Consider the following 25,237-nt stretch of genomic DNA (forward strand, 5'->3'; position numbering starts at 1 on the left):
CATTCATCGCTTACAGATATCAGAAATAAACTTTCGTCCACGATCGACTCTTCCGATGTTTCATCGTTGGACGACAATGGGAGATCTCACAATAATTCTGCGAAAACTAGAGCTTTCTTTGACTTGGATTTTACAAATTCCAGATCAAACTCTTGAAGGATCGCTATCCATTTTGAATATTTGCCCCCCAGCAACTGTCGCGACAGTATATAAGTCATGGGGTTGCAATCTGACAAGATGGTAGTTTTCCGAAAGAGGACATAATGTCTAAACCTTTGAATCGCTTGAACAGCTGCAAGCACTAGTTTTTCAACATAAGAATATTTACTTTCTGTATCATTTAAGTTTTTACTTAAATAATAGATAGGATGTTCAATTCCATCGACTTCTTGAACTAAAACCATTGCAATGGTCGTATCTGCTGCAGCCAGATACAGGTTAAAATCTCTTTGATAGTTCGGGGCGTACATTAATGATGCTTTTACTAGACAATCTTTCAGAGCATCAAAGGAAGCTTGCGCCACCTGGTCCCAGACAAAAGGTACATCCTTTTTCAAAAGACGAGTATAACCCTTAGCAAGTTCTGCGTAATTTGGAATGAACCTCCTCAGAAAGTTTGCTTTCCCTTGGAGTTTTTGAATCTGAAGCAAATTTGAAGGTGGAGGCAAATTAATAATTGCCTGAACCTTGCAGGGGTCGAGACGAATCCCATCTTTAGAGACTACAAAGCCAAGTAAACGACCAGAACCGACGCAAAACACACATTTGTGTGGATTGAGTCTTATCTTGTAGTGTCGACAACGTAGAAATATCGCTCTTAAATGCTGCGGATGATCAGTCCGCTTTCGCGAATGAGCCGGAAGGTCGTCGAGATAAGGTTGAACAATGTTCTTGATGTCATGGAAGGCATAATTCATTGCCCTCTGAAACATCGCCCCTACGTTCTTTAAACCAAAGGGTAATTTTCGATAAGCGAATGTGCCCCACGGACAAATAAATGCAGTCTTTGACTGGTCTTGTGGGCAGATATTTATTTGATTATACCCGGAAAATCCATCCATAAATGAAAAGATTTCACATCCGGCGCATTCATCAATTATCTGGTCGATGAAGGGTGTAGGGTAGTTGTCCTTCGGACAAGTTTGGTTTACATCCCTATAATCAACACACACTCTAATCGTCCCTTGTTTCTTCATAACAGGGACAATATTCGATACCCAATCGGTTAGAGGAACCGGGTAGATGAATCCAGCATGGAGAAGTTTTTCAACTTCTGCCTTAATGGCCGCGGCTTTCTTGGGGTGCACCTGCCGAAGTCGTTGTCTTACTGGTTTGACATCAGGATACATTTTAATTTCATGTTCAACGATACTCGAGTCAATGCCTGGCATTTCATCATATGACCAAGCAAAGACATCTCTAAATTCGCGAAAAAGAGCGTTATATATTTCCAGTTCTGAAGGTGAACAACCTTTGCCGACATAAATATTCTTTACAACATCTGTTTTAGTCGAGATATTTATGGCTATAGTTTCTTCAATATTGGATAGGTTTCGCTCGGAATCCACCGTATTTACAGTATTTGTTAGGAATTCAAATACTGAAGGGTGATAAAGGTCACTTTGAGTATCTTCTTCATATTCCGGAAGAAGGGAACGATGGTGGTGATCATTCCATGGTGCCCCCTCAATCATCATTGATTGTAAGATTCCTTCGTCAGTCCCATGTACTTTCGACCAAGGATCTAATGGGGTTCCATATTCTCTAGACCTATCTACCCAAACGCTTGATGAGCGTTGATTTGGGCTCGCCTCCCATGCTTGAAACATTGATTGCTACAATATTAAAGGGCTTGGGGGCAAAACCATTGAATGATCCATGTTGACCTTCGTGGAAGATATCATGTTGCAGGTTGCTACAAACGGTACATTTCCTATATAAATAGGAGGTGGTAGCGTGAAGGTTCCCATCAAGGTGGGGTCTTTCAATAATCCTACTCCGATATCTTGAATTGAATGGTTGCTTTCATGGATCATGGGAATGCTTCCTGTAACTTGTGAACCATTAGGGAGGAAGTTCTGTTGGTTGACGATCGTAATCCCTCCTTCAAATGGGAATGCGATCTTCCTAAAATAAGTCGACACGACAGCTACCATGGCATAAATCCATGGTCTACCCAGTAGGATGTTATAGTCAAGATTTCCATCAATGACTTCTACATCAATTTCTATTGTTTTTCCTCCTAGTTCAACTTTCAAGTTATTAAGGATACCGTACGGGGTATAAGTCCTTCCGTCGAAAGCTTTTAATGTCATCGAAGATCGCGACAAGGTTGGAGATCCTAAAGTTTTCCAGCAACTCATCGACATAATACATGTCGAGGCTCCCTCATCAATTATTGTTCTGTGAACAGTTTTGTTGAGTGCTTTCACTTGAATAAGGAAAGCTAGCTGAGCTGGTAACTGAGGATCATATCCTTTGTGATCAAAGGATACAAGATTGGAATCCTTAGGATCAACCCCACCAATTGCTGATAACAACGCCTGCCTTTGGGTTGGACAATTTTGTAGTACTTCAAGAGTCGACATAGCGGATGGCGATTGTGCCAAATCTTCCACTATGTTATAATGCTGCGCCGCTCTGGCACGAGGATTAAATGTCGACTTGTGTACTACACCCTTTGGCGGTTTTATTGTTAATTCAGGGATGGTGGGCATTACAACTTCTGTCGAAGTTGTTGTCGAACTACTTGGTTGATCTTTACCTTTTTCATTCGACAGCTGAGGATTCCCATAATCTTTGTTCCTTGTCGAAATCAAAGCATCATTCTGCTGTTTTGAAACCGACAACATAAGGACTTGCGACGGGGAAGCATTTCCACTATCAACCAGATTTTGACCTGGGTTGGGAAATGGATCAGTTAACACAGCTGAGGTTTGGGAACTTTTAAAGAACCTCTTTAACTCAGCTTTGAATGGGCAATTCTTTGTGCCATGATCCTTATCATCACATATTAGACATGGATAATTTTGTTTCCCTTTGCCAGGAGGGTTTGAAGAATTTTTTCCAGGGGATGACTCACCCTGTTTCTTCTTCTTCCCTTTGTTTTGCTTCTTCTTGCTTCCTGGTTGGTTGGTTTCTTTGCCTTTATCTTCCGATACGACATTTACTTCCGAAGCAAGAATTTCTTCTTTTGCATTTTGATCCGAATTCTTACGGGCTTTCTTTGACGAAGCCTTTATCGATTTCGCATTTGCCGTGCCAATCACACCGTCACTGGCATGAGAGTCACTATTTGATTTAGGAGGGGGAGGAATTGAAAATTCTGGTCTAGGGGCGTCAGGTATTTTGTCATAGAGTGTGCCGGACTGAGTATAAACTAAGTCCAAATACTGTGCACGAGCAATCACTTGCTCCTCTGTTACGACTCCCCCCTTGGCCACATCTTCCGTAATGGCCGGAAGTAACGACTTTATAAACCATTCAGCTAATAACTGATCGGGAACATATGTTTTCACCATCCTACGACGACGACGCCACTCATGTATATGATCAGATATATGGGTGGCAGTAGTCTGCTTGAAGTTGGTTAATATTTCTGTTCCCGTTTCATACCTTATTGGTAATTGAAAATGTGTTAAGAAAGTCGTGGCTAGGGAACTAAAATTGTCGAAAGAGGCTCTTGGCAATTCAATATACCATTTAGCCGCTGGACCTGTCAATGTCCTCTAAAAAAGGCGAAGCCTTATCAAATCGTCGTTTAGGGTGTTCGACGAACACCACAGATGAAAAGTCATCACGTGATTCGATGGGTCTTCACCTGGATTTCCATTGAATTTAGGAATGTCAGATGGAAGTTTATGAGGAATCGCTGGCCACCAAGGGGCATAAGCAATCGGATCGTTGGTTAACCGGTGTAAATCGGGTAACTCTAAAGTTGCCACAAATGGTAACTGTTGATTCAGGTTAGGCGAAGCGTAACCAGGGTACGATGGAATCGCTTGAGCAGTGGGCCTTTGCATACCAGCATAATGTAATTGATGTTGGTATGACTGATACGGTTGGTGGAATTGCCCACTGTAAAGTGGTTGGTTTTGACCGTTTTGGATATACGGTTGTCCACTGTTCGCAAAGATCTGCTGCTCAGAACCTTGGTACACCTGCTGGAATTGCGGTTGTTGGTATTGCACAAGCCATGGTTGTGAAGCCATGTTTTGTTGTGCTATGCTAACCGTTGGACCAAGGTGTGGGGTAATTGTACCCGTTTGGACTTGTGACGCCCCACCAGTTGGCGATTGTGGTTGTGACCCACGGTCAAGTGGCTGTTGCATCACAACCTGAGAAATCTGAGGTTGACATGCAACAGGTATCGCTTGAACTTGTGACACTGTTACAATAGCCGGTGTGGTGTTCGTCATAGGTACACACTGTTGCATAGAGTATACAACCCTTGGTTGTTGAGGTAGCATAGGTACCCAACTACTTGACGCAATTCCAGTATAACCTGAACATTGTTGTGAACTCACGTATGGGTACCCTCCCGGAGGGGGTAATGAAAGGGCATATTGCCCCCCATACGGTATCAATCCCGAACTCAGGGGGATTGATTGCCCAGATTGACCTCCAAATGGATCAATTTGGCGAGTTTCAACATAAGAGTTGCCGGGTATTACTCCGGATGAACAAACTGGAACAGACCATACTGTCGAAATAGTCCCTTGGTGGACTCCTTCTAGCTGTTGTGAGCTAGTTGGGACAGCTGGTATGTCGGCAAACATTGTCGGAGTGACGGCAGGGGCTTCTGCTATCGCTGTGTCATTTGACACAGTCCTAGATGATGACGGTTGTTCAGACATCTTAAGTCTATCCAATAGATTGCCTAGTGATTCTACAGGAACTTCCACTTGTGGTGGATTAACCTCTGATGAAGGAAAGAGAGTGACCCCGACTCCAAAATGAGTTGGAGTACTTGCTTGCGGATCCTCTGCAATTTCCTCTATTGCAATCAAACCCGGTGGAAGAGGAAGACCGTCAGGTCCGTAAAATATTTCTGGTGCCGAAGAAGTGGTTGATTCGACAGCGACAGTTGTTTGAGGAACAAAACTCTCTGGACCGGTTACAGATGGAACTGGTTCAGTTATACAAGTATTTTCCCCCAGACTAGGATCAGTATTACTGTCCTTCTGTGGCTGTTGAACTTCTTCTATAGAGGCAGGGTTTCCAGAAATGTTAGGAGTAACCGGAACCTCAGATGTAGTTGGAACACTTGTTCTAACTTTTAAAGGAGATTTTGAACCGGTTAAACGAGTTCGCTTTGTCCATACTGTTTTCGATTCCGGAGACAAAGACGGTTGACTCGTAAGCCTCCGCGAACGACGGGGTTTCAATTGACTTTCTTCTACGATTGTGGATCACTCGATCAACCAAAATATTAAAAGGGGAAATTTATGTTTCCGAATTGAATGAATTTTATTAGACGCTTTTAGACACAACTTGCTTGTTCACTTTTTAGGAGTCGAGAAAAAGCTAAAGATGACTCTAGTCTCCTTCGATGTATTAACGAGCCCGAAGTGACAAATGCTCGGTTGGACTTTTTCAGTTATAGAGTTTGAAAAAGGCCAAAAGAAACTGCTCTGGAGATCTAGGCAGAGGGTGTGCCAAACCTTTCGCAAAACCACAGAATACGTTTTACGGTACGGGTGGTCGATCTTCGTGAATGCTGTGTTCACTGCATTGCGATCAGTAGGGCGGCCGACACGGCTTCCTATGGATAAAAGATATATGCCTATAGGGGTCTCCCAATATATACGCGACGGTACGTGGGAGCACAAGTCCGTATTAGTGCCACCGACTCTCAGGAGGAATCACCCACCTTCGTCGAGATCGACAGTCACTACGTTTAACGACGCCGGAACACGTCTCTAGCTTAGACCTCTATGTGTTTGCGTTATGTTTCAAAGCGTTGTTAGGTTCATTCAATATATTTTAAGTTGATCTTTTTAAAGTTTGCCTTTCAAGGTTCACCACGAGATGTTTTGATACAAATTCCTAAATGCAGTCTAAGATGAGAAGCAAGCTTTTCCAATCTTTTCGACTTATGAAAATCTTAACTACTGAGGGAAAAGAGAGACAAAATCTTTTCACACAGATCAAAGAGCACTCACTAATGCACTTTTTCCTAAATCAACAAGCAAACTTTTCAAATGCAAAATGCAAAATGCAAGTATTTCTTTTCTCTTTCTTAATGTTTGTGCGACACAAAAATAAAGCTGTTGTATAACTTTGAATTCAATTTCAAGTGAAAGCAAACAAGCTTGTCCAAAATCAAAAGACACCTTAAGATTTACTTGTTTCGACACTAGAAATATATAAACTCAAACCATATGACGAAAGAAAAAGCTCAATTAGCTATGAACAGCAAACAAACTAACTCTTAAGATCGAAACGACACTTTATCACAGGTCTTGATCTAAGAGGCCACAGCAAGACTAGTTCACTTTCGTTATGGGAAACTGCAAATGATATAAGAAATACACAAAGAACAAATACAGTTTCTTTATACAACCGAGGCGGAATAGTGGCAAGGAAAGTTGGTTTCAGATAGGTACATTGACTGGTAACAGGCTGCAAAAACAAGGGTGAAAACAGGGCAAGAAACAGTAGGAAACCCCAGTAGCACAAGGCAAGACTAGTTCAGCACAGGTAGTACACTGTCAGTTTGACATTCAGCGCAGGTAGCCCCTTCGGGAACTGCGCTGAAATGCAGACAGCCTTCACACAGCCTGCACTGAAGAACGAAACTTTCGTTTCTCTCAGTTTCCGGGTCACAGATTGCTCAAAAATTCACAGTTTTTGGCCAAATCAGAAGCTATCAGTCAAGTACACACTAAGGGATGAAAAGGAGGATGAAAAGCCATCACTAAGAGCTATTTAGAGTCCTTGTGGATCAGCTCTTCAAATCATAAACTTGCCCAGAAACTGAGCTAGAGTAGCTGCCCTCTACTTTGCATTTGAAAGATCCAAATGCAGTTCGATTCGGTACTCCCATTGTTTATGAAATGAATAGCAAAAAACACAAACAACCAACAAGATACGATCCCCAGTGGAGTCGCCAATTTGTTGTTGGGAAAAGTATCCAATACGGAATGACCCTATCCCACTCTAAGGGTGATAGTACCTCAGCAACAATCGAAGCAAAGCTATTCGAGATTACTTCTTTATGAGATGTAAGAGAGGGGAGAAAGAGATCCACTAACCGTTATCTTCCACTAATGATTGATCCAATCTTCTCTCTTTGCTGCTTGTTCCCAGCTCCTTGCTCTTTCACTGGCCCAGCTACACCAAGATCCTGCAAAATGACAAGAGAGGGAAACTACAAGAAGCATACATTCATAATTGATTCAAGGATTAGAATAAATCAAATATACAAGTATCAATACGCCATTGAGACACATGCATATAGAAGAACCTCAAATGCTTTATTAATGGAAGAAGTAAAGTTCTGAGAGTGTTACAACCATAAGAGGCCCAATCCAGCAACACCTCCCAGCAGAAAGAAATCTCCTCTTCACCTCCTTCAAGCAAATCACCCAATAGTTCTATACTCAAACCAACCGCACTTCCTTACATTCACAAGATTCCACCCCCCTAGACCTCATGAGAGAGATCTATATATAGGATATTTGGAGAAAGGATGAGTCAGCTTGAGCTTGGCATGAAGCTGACTAGTGTCCTCTCCCACTTCAGTTATTCTTCAGTTCTTGAGTCCACTTGGAGGTTCTTGCTTCCACTTGGAGATCTAGACCCTCTTACTCATCACTAGGCGAATTCCCTGATCCAAGTGTCATTTTGGAAGCTTCCTGGGCATTGACACCTTGAGGAATGACTGTGCCACTTGGCCAATCTCACCCAGCGCAGGTAGCCTTCATTAAAGTTGACATTCAGCGCAGGTACAGAGTGGAGCAGTTGACATTCAGCGCAGATGCTCAGTGGAGCAGTTGACATGATCCAGAATTAGCTTGTTTTTGAGTGTTTTCAGGTGGAGAACTGATATTTAGTGCTGTGGTTTGCTGACCTTGTTCCTCTAGGGGTAGGAACAACATGTTTAGGGACTTTGGATCCCTTAGATTATTGACATTTCATGCTTCATGCTGTAAGGCACAAAAATGTCTATAACAACTGTGAGATCATATAAACATATAACGAGAAATACATCCTTCTCATTAGTGAAAGCTATGTCCATAGCCCACTGAAAAGTTGTTCCTTCATTCTTTAATCCAAATGGCATCTTGGTGTACATGAATGTACCACATGGCGTTGTGAAGGTTGTTTTCAGCTGATCATCTTTATGCACCAAAATCTGATTGTACCTGAAATATCCATCTACCAATGAAATCCTAGAATACCCAACTACCCTCTGAAGTGTATGATCCATCTTTGGCAAGGGATAATTGTCCTTCAAGCACACTTTGTTTAAATTTTTGAAATCAATGCAAAGACGAATCTCCCCAACCTTCTTTCTTACTAGCACTATATTTGACATCCATTTAGAAAATCGAATAGGAACTATGCTACCAGACTTATAAAGCCAATTTACCTCTTTTTCAATTGATGGCAGCAGCTTAGGATTAATCCTCCTCAGTTTCTGGAAAAATGGATTTTGATCAGGCTTGACTGGAATAGTGTGTTGAATGATATTCTTGTCATAGACCTTCAAATATGAATAATCCCAAGCAAATACATCAGAAAATTCTGTCATTAAAGCTATGTACTTACTTTTCATCCCAGGAGACAAGGACTTTGAAAATTTGACCATCTTAGGCTTGTCGGTTGCACCAATGTTCACATCTTCGACACCTTTCTCTGTAGGGACCATGGTGGGCTTCAGGGAAAATTTTAAGAACCCCCCTAAATTTATAAATATAATAAATGGGCGAATCTCCATGGTATATAGGAAAAATGGAAGGCGATTTTATCAATAATATAATATGTATACATAATTTTTTGGCGAATCTCTCACGAGGCATGGCGAATATTTTAGTCAATTATAAAATCTTGTAAGATCTTGGCGAGTATTTCACTAAATAATAAAACTTTGTAAAGTCCTAGTGAATCTTAGCATAGGCTACATGCTGGTTTAATTCCCCCATTTAAATAGGCTACATTCCAAGTGAATACCATGGGTCAATACCATGTGCCATTTTGTTGAATACCATGGGTCAATACCATGTGCCATTTTAATTTTTATTAATTCTAATATTAGGGTTAATAATGGTTTTTTGCATAGTATTAATAACAATCTAGTCCATGGTATTTGTCCCATAGTATTTTGGCCATAGGTTTCACCTAAATATAACCCATTTTTTGAGTGTTCGTAAATATAAGGTGACTTATGGAGTAAATACAAAAAAATGTTTTATTTGTTTACCATACCTCTCGTTTATTTATATTTTTATTAATTTACCATACCTCTTTTACAAATATGGTATTTGGCCCATAGGATTCACTTAAATAAAACCTCTTTCTTGAGCCTTCATAAATAGAACGAGGGTTATGGACTAAATATAAAAAGAGGTTTTATTTATTTACGATACGTCTAGTTTATTTATATTTTTATTTATTTACCATACCTTTTGAGTAAGTATAAAAAGACGTTTTATTTATTAACATACCTCCACTTTATTTATATTTTTATTTGTTTACACCCTTACATGTATATAAGGTGACTTATGGAGTAAATATAAAAAATGTTTTATTTATTTACCATACCTCTCATTTATTTATATTTTTATTAATTTACCATACCTCTTTTATAAATATGGTATTTGGCCCATAGGATTCACTTAAATAAAACCTATTCTTGAAAATGGGCGAATGGATTCACTTAAACAAAACCTATTCTTGAAAATGAGCAAATGGAAGGTTGTAAGTCCTAATTTCAAGGGCTAAATTTACCTTTTTTACCCTCTCCCTTAAAATAAGGTGGGCTATTTGAGGTGATTTGTAAAAATGTACTATGATACGAAATATTCGCCCACTAAAAATTTAAAACCCCTTAATTTCGCCAAAGGGCGAACATTCGCCCCTAAAATTATCCTTGGTGGGATTTTTGGCAATATCATCTCGATCAAATAACTCTTCCAAAGGTACAAGACCTCTTGGAATGTTATTGTCCTTCAGCTGTAGTATTTCAATCTCAGTTGCTTCAAAATTTGGATCATTCATATTAGATACATCATCAATGCGAGAATTCTGGAATTCACCTCCCATCTGTAGAAAACTATTGATCTGTTTATCATCCCAAAACACCTGCCAAAATATCATATTATCAGGAACAGTTGGACGGTGTTTCACATGAATTGAATACTTCTGATTGGAGTGAATGGGAATCTTCATCATACTAGTTGCAGTAGCAAGAGAATCAGCTATAACATTTTGAGTTCTAGGAATAAGAGACAAAGTATATTCTGAAAGAGTTTTGAAGATGTCAAGGACATCATTTTGATAAGCTCTCATTCTTGGATGCTTGGCGTGGTATTCCCCTTTCACTTGTTTGATTACCAACTTGGAGTCGCCATAAACAAAAATTTTCTTTGCTCCCAACTTTTTTAGAATTTTGAGGCCAACAATGAGTGCTTCATACTCTGCCTCATTGTTTTAGCAATCAAAAGCTAACTTGTAAGAACTCATTCTTACATTGTGTGGAATTTTACATGAATGATGCAATGGACCATGGATCCAAACACCAATCCCAGCTCCTTCTTTTCCCAATGCACCATCAAACTGCATGGTCCAAAGACCATTTTCTTCATACGGAAAAAGAACTTCTGAAGGTTGAACTGCTTGATCATTTGAAGGATGACTCATTGTCTCAACACACCCTATTTTCTGCACTAACTGAGCAATTTTTTCAAGAGAACTTACTGGCTGCAAACATTCTTCATTCATCTCTTTTCCTTCAGCAATCACAACTTTTTGCACACTACTTATAACATCTGAAACTTTTGAAATTTCTACAAGCTGACTTTCATCATCTACTGAATTCATATAATTATATAGGTTGAAAGAATCTAGATCAGTATGTACAACATCTATGGGGTGATTTACTGGTTTTTCCTTGCTACTAATCATGAATTTCATCTTTTTCTCCCGATAAAGTTTTCGGAGTTGCCCAAATACTGGAATAGTAGCATACGAAAAATCAAGTTGTAATTTTCCTTTCAACTTCCCCCCAAGACATTGAAAGCAACATACCAAACTGAGGAATATCAGCGACCACTACATCCATCAGAACATTCTTGGCTGGAATTTGGTCCAGGGACACTACAAGATCTTTGATAAGGCAAAGACATTTCACTCTTCCCGAATCAAATGGTAAAGGTCATGATAAGGTCGGGTGATACTCAGTCCTAGTTTGTCCATGATGACTTTTAGCATAAGATTATGTGAGGCAAAGGAGTGTAGCATGGCATTATGGAGTATAAATTCATGAAGTTTGAGACTAAGATAAAAAGGTGGGATTTCACTATCAGGACTTCCCTCTAAGACTGGACCAAACAGCATTGTAGGCTCATCTTCAGCAACATTTACTGTGTCTGATATTTGGTCCCCCTCCTCCTCTTCTCTGCAATAGCTGATCCAGGTGGATCTTCAAATACAATAGCATGGAAAAGCTCAAAATTCAAAGTGGCAGAAAAGAAAGTATCTTGAAATCCGATCGAAGTGCTCGTCACCCTAATTCCAACAGTGTGAACGGCACTCCAATCCGAGTCTGGATGATGAAGTTATGGCAGAAAGAAGATTGCCTTGTCCCTTTGGAAAAGGAGGCATTTTCTCTAAAAAATGGGTTTTTAGACTTAAAAGGGAAAATCTCAATCGGAGAGTCCAAAGGGGTGGACTTAAGGCAGGCGGATGGGAACCCCTAATCATCGATCTCTGATTAATCTAAGTCGAGGCCATGCTATGTGCGATATCGATACTTTAGAATCAGCGACATGCGATATAGCGATTTCCGATATCGGTGTCGCTGGATGCCAAAGGCAGGACCCCTCAGCCGTAGTGATGCAATATGTCGATGGCGACGTGCAATCTCAGTCGTCGGATCAGAAATAGATCAATGGTCAGAATCAAATCGGCGGATCGGCGTATCGATGAACAGCATATCGGCGATCGGCGATCGGTGATCCCCCGATATACAGGGCCATTAATAGAGTGATATGCGATTGCGATATATTCCGGACCCGATGGGTTTATAAGCCTGATTTCATATATTTGAAGTCTGGTTAAAAGGCTTTTGGTCGGATTTTCTTATGTTTTATGTGTTATCGCTTTAAACGATAAAAAGTTATCTTTAGGGTTTTGTTGTGCCCACCAACCCTTCCATCTGAACGACTTCTATTCTAAACAAAAAACCTCTGATTTAAGCATGCATGTAACCAAAAGAAAGATTATAAAACCCAATGCACGTAGAAGTGTAGGGGGAGAGGATTTTTGGCACGCAGTTCGAGGCAAAACTTGCAGGAAAGGGCAAGAGGTCATTTTGTCTGAATTGGGCAAATTCTATATGGTTTTTGCCCTTCTAGACACCACGGACGCAGTGGTGCTATCCATTTCTCCATCTGAGTTCTCAATTTCTCAACCATTTTCCAGAACGGAGGTATAAGCCTCCTTTTATGTAACTGATGATTGTATTCTCTTCTTTTCATGCCATTTAATGAATGAAGGCCTCCCATTGATCGAGCAGGGCCCAGAGACGTAGTCCAAGTTGGATGAACTCCGTTATCAAGTCTTGTTGTCTTCTTTTCATGCCTTTATGTGTTCCTTCTTCTTTCTTGTGTGCACATTAAATTTCTATGTTAAGATGCAATTTTCACATGTGATTCTTTTCATACATCTATAAGAAAAATATCCCTGGATCAAGTGGTATCAGAGCAAGTCCTTTTATATGTGAATTGCATGTTTTTATGCTAACAAGAAATAGCCTTCGAAGAGGCGAAGGGGAACTAGAGCCTTTCGATCCCGAAGTAGGGCGTTCACATCGAAGGAGAAACATGGCAGAAGATGAAGCTCATCTTGAAGAGGAGCACAATTTCCACAAGACCTTCTATTCAATGGCAGAGAATGTCAGTAAGTTGGTTTTAAGGCTAGAGAAAGCAGAAGAGAAAACCCCAGAAGAACAAGGTTCAGCGCATGGAAATGGTGGAGAAGAACCTCCTCCTTCTCCTTCCACGAGTGAAAGTTCTTCTTCCTCTCACCACCATAATCGTAGAAATTCAAGGGATGCATCTAAGAAACCTTTCTTTAAATTAGATGTAAAATTTGATCTTCCCATGTTTAATGGTGAAAGTAACGCAAAGAAGCTTAATAATTGGATTAGGCAGATTGAGGTCTACTGCAGGATTCAACAAATCGTGGAGGATGAGGCAAATATCTAGCTGGCCTCTCTATGGCTGAGCAGCACTGCCCTCTTTTGGTGGGAGAGAAAATTGCAGAGCACTAAGAATGTGGGTAACCTCTTTTCCTCATGGCCTGATTTTATTTCTGTGTTAAAGGAACAGTTTTATCCCTTGGGTTACAAGCAGAAAGCTTTAATGAATTGGTAGTATTTAAGGCAAGGCAAAGGTCAAGATGTTCAGAGTTTTACAGAGGAGTTTAGAAAGCAAGCACTGAATTTGGGTATTGCACTTGATACACCTGAAGTAGTAACTAAGTACATTGGATCGCTACATAGTTACATTATGCATTCATTATTGTTGTTTGAACCAACCACTATTGACTTAGTCAGCGTAAAGGCAATTCATATTGAGAACAGGGGCAAAAATGAAAGAGATGATCATTCCAAAAAACCACCGTTCAAACCTCCCAATGGAAAATCTAAAGCGAAATGGAAAGGAAAGGAGAAGAAAATGGCAGCAACCAAAGAAGGAGAAAGGTCGTATTGCAATCACTGCAAAAAGGAAGGTCACAATGACGATCACTGTTGGAAACAGCACCCAGAAAAGAGACCGAAGAAGTATGGAGGAAAAGGCAAGCAGAAGACAGTGGCGACTGCATAGCAAGACCTTGGATCCGATTTGAGAGATGAAGCGTTGATCACAGCAGCAGGAAAAAAAGGTACTCTTACACCTCATGTTAATTCTGAATCGCATGAAGGCACTAGTTCTATAAATGAGTCCCTTCCTAATGATCGAAATAGAATTGAACTATTTCATATCAAAGTTGTCATAAATCATACTAAAGTAGAAACTCTGTTTGATACTAGATCCCAAGCAAACTTAATTGTAGAATCCTTGGTAAAGAAACTCGGCTTAGAAACAAAACCACATCCGAAACCTTACCCGCTTGGATGGATACATGATCAAGGAAAACTGAATGTAACCAAGAAATGTAAAGTAAAATTTGTGATCGCTTCTAAGCTAGTGGATGAAGTAGAACTTGATGTGATACCATTGGATATTTGTGGCATGGTGTTAGGGAGTCCGTATCTATATGATAGAAAGGCAGTCTTTTTCCGTCATGAAAACAAATACCAAATCACAAAATATGGGGTAGAATATATTGTAAGGGCTCATCAAACTAAAATCAATGCCATCCTTCTAAGTGCAGGACAAATGAAAAGACTGGTGAATTCTAGTATGGGTTGCATGCTTATGGTTGTAAGGGGAAAATATGTAGAAGTAGCTGATGCTTTCCAGGGTTGTGATCAGGAACATAAACAGGAATTACGTGAATTAATTTCTAATTATGATGAGTTTTTTCAGGAACCAAAGGGATTACCTCTGAAGAGGGAAATCCAACACAAGATCCATTTGCAGCATGACGCTCCTTTACTAAATATTTTCATGTACAGGATGTCGACCATTGAGATGGAGGAAATCAAGAAACAAGTGCAGGAATTGCTGGACCAAGGCATCATCAGGTCGAGCACTTCTCCGTGTGGCTCACCGATTGTCTTAGTCCTAAAGAAAGACAGCACATGGAGGATGTGTGTGGATTACCGTGCACTAAACAAGATCACGGTGAAAAATCGTTACCCTCTTGCACGCATAGATGATTTATTAGATCAGCTAAAGAATGTTGTTTATTTCACCAAATTGGATTTGTGCAATGGTTATCACCAGGTCTGAATTGCAGAGCAGGACTTGTGGAAAACCACCTTCAAGACCAAACAGGGGTTGTTCGAATGGATGGTGATGCCATTTGGACTTTGCAATGCTCCAGCCACTTTTATGAGGGTCATGAATGATCTATTTCGGCCTTTCCTTGATGAATTTGTTCTTGTATATTTAGATGATATACTTCTCTTTAGTAAAAGTTGGAATGAACATGTGTGTCATGTGAAGAAAGTGCTTGATGTATTGAAAAAAGAAAAACTCTATGTAAAGTTGTCAAAGTGTGAGTTCGGGAAAACCTCTTTGGGTTACCTAGGTAATATTGTTGGTCATGGTCAGTTAAAAAATGATCCCTCTAAAGTTGAAGCAATTGTAAATTTGCCTAAGCCTACTAGTGTAACCAAGGTCCGCATCTTTTTAGGTGCAGTCCAGTATTGGAGGAGATTTATTGCCAATTGCTCTGTTATTGCAGCACCTTTGCACACATTGACAAGTGTGAAACATGTCTTCCAATGGGGAGGAAGATAGCAGAAGTCCTTCGAAGCATTGAAGGAAAAGATCAGCACCGCGCCAGTCTTAGCCTTACCAGATCTCCAACAGCCATTCAAGATCAAAACCGATGCCAGTGGTTATGCCATGCGAGCTGTATTGATGCAGCAAAAGAAACCGATTTGTTACCATTCTGAGAATTTTTCTCAAGCTGTGATAAATTATCCCACTTACGACAAGGAGCTTTATGCTTTGGTCCAGAGTGTGAAAAAGTGGAAACACTACCTGATCGGCAAGGAGACCATCATCCATACGGCTCATCAGCGCTTGCAATACCTTCAGTCATAGACCAAGTTGCAGCAATCTCATCATTTCAGGTGGATGGGTTTTCTTCAACAGTTTAATCTAGTAATAAAGTATAAGAAGGGCACTAGCAATAAAGTGGCTGATATGCTATCTCGCCCTCCTATTTCTGCTTCTGTTATTTTGCATAATGCTTCATTGTCTTTTGAGAGTTATGTTGAACAATATGCTAACGATGATGACTTTAAGGAGATTTATGCAAAACTAACCCATGGTTCACAGGTGGACAACTATCACTCGCAGGGGAAATTGTTGTATCACCTTAGCAAATTGTGTATTCCCACAGGGGAACGAGTACATGTAATTCAAGAGGCCCATGCCTCTCTTGTGTCTAGACACTTTGGTGTTGAAAATAATTTATGTCATCTACAAAGATTTTGTTTTTTTCCTCATATGAAGAACATTGGGACTCGCTATGTAAAGGGTTGTGTGATGTGTTCTGTTTTAAAGCCCTCTAATAGAAAACTCGGTTTCTACACACCATTCCCTATTCCGAGTCATCCATAGGAAATTGTGTCAATGGACTTTGTAGGAGGTTTTCCTTTGTCTAGAAAGAGTCACGACTATTTGTATGTCTTCATTGACCGTTTTAGCAAGATGTGTATTTTAATGCCTTGTAAAAAACAGATCACTGCAGAGCAAACTGCTTATCTTTTCTTTCAGCATGTTTGGGTCCATTTTGGATTGCCCACATCGATTGTGTCAGATCAGGACTCTCGCTTTCTTGGAGAGTTTTGGACCAGCTTGTGGAAGATGATGGACACCAAGTTGAAAAGAAGCATGGCATTTCATCCATAGACTGACAGGCAGACAGAGGTTGTCAACCGCACCACGGTACACTTGTTACGATGCTATTATGGGAAACACCCCAAGTTGTGGGATGAGCATCTCCCATATGTACAGCATTCCTACAACCGAGCAGTGCACTCATCTACACAGCATTCACCATTTGAGACATGTTTTGGTTACCTACCAAAGGACCCTTTTGACATGGTCTTTGGAAGGGAAGATGACTCCAGTGGATGTAATGATAGGGACAAAGCTCAGCAGTTCATTCAGCGAATCCAGTTGATTCACCAAGCAGTACAAGAGAAGTTGGAGAAAATTCAAGCCCGTTACAAGGCTCGACATGACAAACACCGAGTCGACCATCAATTCCAAGTGGGCGACAAAGTGTGGTTCCACATCAGCAAGGACAGGATGAAGGGAGAAGGGAAGAAGTTGCGACCAATCCGATATGGTCCATTCACCATTTTGGAGAAGATTGGAAACAATGCCTTTCGTCTTGATTTGTCGATATATATGCAGATGTACTCAGTAGTGAATGTGGAGAACTTAAAGCTGTATGAACCACCATTGATCATGGACACCGATGAGGTGGGCACAATTCCTACAGTTGATGATTTTGCACCAGAATATCTCGATGAGTTACCTGAAGACATCATCCTTGACAGAAGAACCAAGACTTCACGGCGAGGAGATGTGGAATACCTTCAAGTTGGTTTCAAGGGGATGCACCCCAGCAAGGCAAAATGGCTGGAGAAGGAAAGGGTGAGGGAACAATTCCCTCACTTGCCAATTGACTAATGAAAGCTTTTGGTGGTCCAAAAGCTCCTCAATGGGGAGGATTGATCCAGGTGGATCTTAAGATGCAATGGCATGGAAAACCTCAAAATTCAAAGTGGTAGAAAAGCGAGTATCTTGACATCATATCGCAGTGCTCATCACCCTGATTCCAACGATGCGAATGGCACTCCAATCCGAGTCCGGATGATGAAGTTATGGCAGAAAGAAGATTGTCTTGTCCCTCTGGAAAAGGAGGCATTTTCTCTTAAAAATTGGTTTTTAGCCTTAAAAGGGAAAATCGCAATCAGAGGGTCCAAAGGGGTGGACTTAAGGCAGTCGAACGGGAACCCCTGATCATTGATCTCTGATTAATCGGAGTAGGGGGCATGCTATGTGTGATATCGGGACTTTAGAACCAGCAACATGTGATATAGTGATTACCGATATCGACGTTGGAGATCGGCATCGACGGATGCCAAAGGCAGGACCCCTGGGACGTAGCGATGCGATATGCCAATGGCGACGTGCAATCTTAGCCATAAAATTGGAAACAAATAAACGGTCAGGATCAAATTGGCGTATTAGCGATCAGTGGATCGACGTATCGGCGATCAGTGATCGGTGATCGGTGGATCAGCATATTGGCAATCGGCGGATCTACGTATCGGCGTTTGGCGGATCGCCGTACCGGTGATCGGTGATCGGCGGATCGATGTATCAGAGATCGGCGATCGGTGATCCCCTAATATACAGGGCCATTGACAGAGAGATATCCAATTGCGATATAGCGTGGACCTGATGGGTTTATAAGCCCGATTTCATATATTTGAAGTCCGGTTAAAATGCTTTTGGTCGTATCTTCTTATGTTTAGTGTATTATCGCTTTAAATGATAAAAGGCTATCTTTAGGGTTTTGTTGTGCCCGCCGACCCTTCCATATGAACGGCTTCTATTCCATACAAACAACCACCAATTTAAGCATGCCTATAACCAAAAGAAAGATTATAAAACCCAATGCACGTAGAAGTGCAGGGGGAGAGGACTTTTGGCACACAGTTCAAGGCAGAGCTTACAGGAAAGGGCGAGAGGTCATTTTGTCTAAATTGGGAAAATTCTATATGGCTTCTACCCTTCTCGATGCCACGGACACAGTGGTGCTATCCATTTCTCCATCTGAGTTCTCCATTTCTCAACCATTTTCCAGAACTGAGGTATAAGTCTCCTTTTATGTAATTAATGATTGTATTCTCTTCTTTTCATGCCATTTAATGAATGAAGGCCTCCCCATTGATCGAGTAGGGCCTGGAGACGTAGTCTGAGTTGGACGAACTCCGTTATCAAGTCTTGTTGTCTTCTTTTCATGCCTTTATGTATTCCTTCTTCTTTCTTGTGTGCACATTAAATTTCTATGTTAAGTTGCAATTTTCACATGTGATTCTTTTCATACATCTATAAGCAAAAGATCCTTGGATTAGTAACTACCCCCAGTGGTGCATCTTGGGGTCCTATGGGCCCCCATATTGGATTTGCACATGAGGACAGATAGTGGGTATCTTATTAAAGAAGAATGCACACAGTATTGTACCAAAAGTGTAGTCATGGTTCACCTACCTCCTGCAAAGACTCAATTGTCGTTTCACCGACGACGGCATCATTTGGGCCCACCCATAGTATGTCCCAGCTAAAATACTCTCAACCAACATCATTTGCCCACCAGTGATGTGGTGGAACGCCTGGCTTCCCAGGACCGGTAGAAAAAATGCAACAACAACCTATGTCTCTAGTCTCTCTAGATCAACAAGTGAGATAGTCATGCCCTTGACATGAACCCCTATCGACAATGGCACTCCACAAACTCAGTAATGTTCCTCCCACGAGGCAACACCAGATGAATATCCCCTACCACTCCGAGGGGAGGTAATCTGGTCAAGAAATAAATATCCTGTAATGTGAGCTCAATCTTGTGCCCTTGCACGACAAAGACCTCCTAGTCTGGATCCCAATAACTCACAATCCTCAATATAAAGGGCTCACCTACCCTCATCAATGGGTTCTCTACCAACCTGAGAACCCCATAATGAGCCAATGCCCCTTAAACCCCCTGATCCCCCTAGATCTCGGATCGAAGAGTATCCAAGTCTCATTCACACCAATTGATTTTCAACTCTGCCATGCCTGCAAAACACCACATGTCTTGTTATTTTAGAGAAGCAAATAATGGTCTACACTGATCAGCCTTCATCCCCCACCAGGCCAACAGACCAACCCTCTCTCCAACCCCAAATCATAGTTTTCATCCTAGAAAGTGCGAGCTCACAGGTTTCCAATTGTTTCCTGTTAGCCAGATCGCACTTCTAGGCCCAAAAAGTGTGATGCAACCCTGAGCAAGAGCAGGGGTCTCTCAAGGAGCTGCCAGATGCCAAAAATCAGGAAATAAACCAATAAAATTGAAGAGATGAGTAAGGTGACCTACCTGAAAGTCACAGATCCTAATTTTGATCATCAATTTATCCGCTATGATCTCCACAAGATTTAGGGCCTTTTCATCCTCTCCAAATTCACCATAGCTCACTTAGAAAATGAATCCAAATTAGAGGGAAAACATCCTTTCATAGAAAAATCCCCATTTTTTCTATCACCCATTGCGACTAGACCATAGCTCAGTTTGACGAACCATCAGCACCAGTGGAAAGATCTCACCAAACTCTATAATGGGTCTTCCTTAGTTTTTGATTATTTGACACTTCACCAGGAAGCCATTTTTCCAAGAAAGGTCACTTCGTCACCTTTCAAAATTGAATTTCGTCATAAATCAACACTTGTACATTGAGTTCCACTTCCTCTTAATACTTATCGTACCATATGTTGACTTTCGTCATGAGTAACCATCATTTACTCATGTTTTGATGCTCCCCACTGGGCCTAGTCTATGTGGTAGCGTCATTGAGTCACCCTCGTTCAGAGCATCTGCAATGAGTCACACTTTCACTCATGGAGTCTATCTCATGTCCCATTATATCATCTCATGGTATTCCATCCATATTTTCAGACCGTTCATCATGTGTCACCCATTTTGGCCTCCAGTCATATTATCCCCATCCCCTCTGGAGTTGAGTCAGTTGCTGCCAGGCCAACCATGCGCTTTATGCTCTCACAAGGGTAGTCATCTTTTTGTCCCTCAGTCCCACTTTTCCCCATTATCCCTGGTGTCAGTCCATCAGTCACATTACTATTTTCCCCCATGCTTTATCTGAGGATCCTCATTGCCTCATGTATCGCAAGCCCTATTATGTCGACATCAGCTCATTTATTCCAAAAGAACGGCCTAGAGGCCGGTGTATCTTGGTTCCAACTTCCATTTTTGTTCAGAGCCTTGGATCGAGAAAAGGGACTCATCATTGCCCTCTAACTTGGTTGTTTCATGTTCATGATTCATACACTTGATGGTCCAGTGATGCAGCAGATTGTACCAGTGATTCCCAGGTGTGTGTGAGATGTTTCAGACCTCATGAGGGGGTGGCCCTTCAGGTAGCCCCCACATGCTTGGATGCATACCTACTATGCTACAGCCTCAGATGCAGTTCTATAGAGTTTATGGCTTCGGTTCCTATTGATCGTTGTGCTCATAGCATGCACGTCTCCTCCAGATGATCCATTCAGTTTGGCAGAGCCGTTGTTCAGCAGGGATTCTTCGATTGTTCTACCCTCCCTCCCACCCATTTTTTGAGGGAAGGGGCTTTGTATCTCATGTACTCAGATATTATTGTATTTAGTCTTGGATCATGTTTTTTCCAGGTGCATTATGTATATGGGACACATTGTATTATTTTCTGGCTCTATTATGCCAGCATGTCATGTACCATTCTGCATGTACTTCATTGCTGAGATTTATATTTCTCGGCAAACCATTATTTTTGTACTGAGTTATCTCAGCGGGTATGAGTATTCCTCCCCCACCTCATTGGTGTTCAGTACCACAACATAAAATGAGACTTGCATTAGTCTCGCCCCCTTTGTCCCTATCCTCTTTCAATTCAGCTTTATCGTTCTCTCTCTCTCTCTCTGACTCCCCTATGTTGTCTAGTGATTATGTCTTTACAATGTACTTCGGTCATACGTTTTTCTCCTAACACTCGTACGTTGGGGATCAATCTGTTATCACCAAAAAATTGATCATCTAGCCTAATTTACTAGATGGATCAAATTACACCATGTAAAGACAATTTTACCATAGTAAAATTTCTTTCACTATGAGAAATTACTTAATAAACCACCTTTGTTAAGTAATTTATAGTTAAACCCATGAAGAATAATTAAATAAATCATTATTTATTTGATTTTCTTCTAATCATAATTAATTAAACCATTGTTCAATTATTATTCCTTGTCATATTTGACCCAATCATGAAAAATAAACAGATAAATCATTAATTATCTTATTTTTCTCTAAGAATAATTAATTAATCACTAATTAATTATTATTATTTGTTAAATTTGACTAAACCCCTTAGGAATAATTAAATAAATCCTTATTTATTTATTATTCCTTAACTAATTCCTTGAGATGATAAATAAATCATTTATTTATTTATTATTTCTAAATAAAAGTTTAAATACTTTTTCCCTCCTAAACAAATATAATAAAATATTCCAGGTGGTTATTCCAAGAATGGCATCAATAATATTTTATTATTTCTCATTATTCGAGGATAACTCAATATTTTGTTATAAATAGAAGGGGTTTCCATTCATTATTCACTTTTGATTATTTTCATTGTTGCACTCATTGTTGTAACTCTAATTATTTTCATTGTCACACGCCATATTTTGTTGGGTTTATACATTATAGAGGAAAGAGACTCTACACAAGTTGAAGACGTTTGAGGATAGCCAAGAACCCATCCCATAGAGGGGGGTTGGTAACATTTATTTGTTCCCTTCACGGGTGTTATAATAAAACTATTCTTTGTATATCCGGTTTCCATTGGATGATTGCAGTTATTACTCTTTCTTTTTGTTATTTAACTATGATTGTGGCATAGACCCAAACTTTGGCAGCTTTTGCTTCTATCAGTTGCTGTAGATATACAATGTTTAGCATCCATTTATATTGTTGAGATTGTTTTTAATCCACAATATTAAGTGGGTTCTTTTCATAAATCTTTGAGAAGAAAACACTACAACAAAATTGGCGACTCCGCTAGGGATTTTCTGATTGTTGCCAATCACAAAATTGGCGAATCCACTAGGTTTTATACTTCAGATCCAGAAACCTTGATGACCTTCAATTTTCATCTTAGGGTTTCTTATTTTTTCAATTATCTTAATGTTTCCTAGTTTTTTAACCCTAGATCTATTAAATTTCTGACTTCTGCAAGCTTTCTGGTCATTTCCGCAAGTCACAGGAACCAACCATGACAAAGGCGTCACTTTTTTCCGAGATTTTCCAACCCGGATCCACGAAGCATAAATCGCACTTTTTGGCCCAAAAAGTGTGATCTGGAGGCTAGAGCACACTTATCATCCCAAAAGGTGTGATCCCTACAGGAAAATAGGTCAGTACCTGCGATTTATGGGTTTTAGGGTTTTTCTTAGATTTGTTTCTAGGTTTTGCAGAGATCTATCTGTTGGGTTGTCTAAAATTTGTCTCATCCCACTTAGGCCTTGATCCACTCTGATTTACTCGTCAAAGTCAAATTTAGCCCCCCCTAGGGCTTCTAGTACGCTTCCACCTTTTTAGGAGGAGTTTAGCTGAGTGAGTAGTCTGAGTTTCTGCAGCGCTTTCAGCCACATTTTCCAGATCTATACCCTTCTTTTTTAGATCTATAAAGATAGGTTGTCACCATCCATAATTTCATATTACAACTTTTTTGGTCATTGGCCTTAGGGTCCCATCGGTTTCCCTAGGTTTTTCACCCATCTCCAAATCCTTTTGCATCGATCTTCCTCTCTGGTTTTTTGCTATTACTGCACCACTTTCCAACAGCTTAGTGTCACTTGATCCCAGTGACACCAACATTTAGATATCTTGACTGTTTTAGTGTATTTTCTGTCAATTTAGCCACCAACCAACACAGTGTTTGCAAACCCAATTTAGGTGGGGTTTAGTTAATGGTTTTGTTATTCATTTTCTGTTGTTAATTTTAGTTTATTTTAAGAAAAAATATTTCTTTTTTACAAACATGATCTGGGATTAATAAATAAATACACTTGCACACACAAGCACACCTTAATTTAAGGGCGCTTGGTTTACACCGCCAAGCCAATACTTAACATAATAAATTTATCTCCCCTCATCGAGACAAAGGCATATTGTTGATCTCCCTTCACCATTTTTGTGTCATGTGTGTCTTACCACCATTGCACCACCAAGGCGTTTGTCATGGAGACTATTAGGCCTTCACCCCCAATTTTCTCTTGGGCATATTACCCCTCCCCGTTGGGTTCGAGTTCATAGCCCTCCGAGTCCCCACACTGACTCTTCTCCTAGTTCATTCGATTCCTCATCTGATTTCGAGCCTCCTTCACCGCATATCATCACCATGTCTGGACCCATAGCTAGTGCAGGAACCCAACCTGGTGTTGGCTCCGGTTCTATCCCGATGGTCAAATCAAGAAAAACAGCCTCAACAACCGTTCCGGCAGCCCCCATGCACCCCTTTATGGTTGGGTTAAGTCTACCGGATTTCAACCAGTTGATAAACGACCCCATACACCACGATGCTGGTTGGCCTTCTAATTCAACTAAGCTTCCTCAAGACATCCCAAAGTTTGAGGGTAATGCTAGAGAGGATCCTACCAACCATGTTTGATCCTTCCACATGTGGTGTTCGTCCAACTCCATAACCGATGACTCCATTTGTCTTCGGCTATTCCAATGCATGCTCAATGGAGATGCTGCAAAATTTTATGTAGACAAGCCCTCCATATCTCATTCAGTTTTCGTGACGCTTGCTAAAGCGTTCCTTTCATACTTCCAGTTACCTCTCTAGTACAACACTGGTATGGATCTATTGACCTCATTCTGTCATTCCTTCGCCACTCGCCTATCCGACCATGTTCAAGAGTGGCATCACAGGAGGAGCACATGTCGTGCCCCGTCTTTCGAAGACTGTGTCTATGTAGATTGTTTTCTTAGGAGCCTTTTAGCACCCCTTGGAAAATATGTCGCGTCATATTTTCCTCAGACCAAGGAAGAAGCTCTCCAAACCGCTCTGAGATATGACCTGATTTATGCGCAATCCAGTTATGTCTATAATGTCATTCCATACCTCCCTCATCCTAGAAGTTCCAACGCACCAGGGGCATCTCACACCGCCAACGGTATCATTGGAACCCTTTCACACCCTTCGCCATATACTCAAAAACATTATGGCTATCTGCAAGGGGCACCAGTTCCTCTAACACTCATGCACCTCCTGCTAGCAACTTGTTTTCAGGACCCCAACCTATCTACCAAACTGTTGCTCCTCCTTATGCACAACCTAGCACTCCAGCCCCTCAAGCATTAGTGTCGCAACCTCCCATGCATCCTCAGCCCCAGTAACCACCACCCCCTCAAGGCCAGTTGTTTGCACAGCAGAGTGTGACCAAACCCCAAAATTCGAAGAAAAAGAATAAGGGGAACAGTAACAAGGGTAACCAAGGTAATCAAGGTAACTAGCCTAGTGAACCCCAAGGGAACCGTCCTAACACCACCAACCAGCAAC

The sequence above is a fragment of the Pinus tabuliformis genome, chromosome 6 (assembly GCF_031772625.1).
Source record: "Pinus tabuliformis cultivar Carrire ecotype Pingquan chromosome 6, CPIR1, whole genome shotgun sequence".
Taxonomy (NCBI): Eukaryota; Viridiplantae; Streptophyta; class Pinopsida; order Pinales; family Pinaceae; genus Pinus; species Pinus tabuliformis.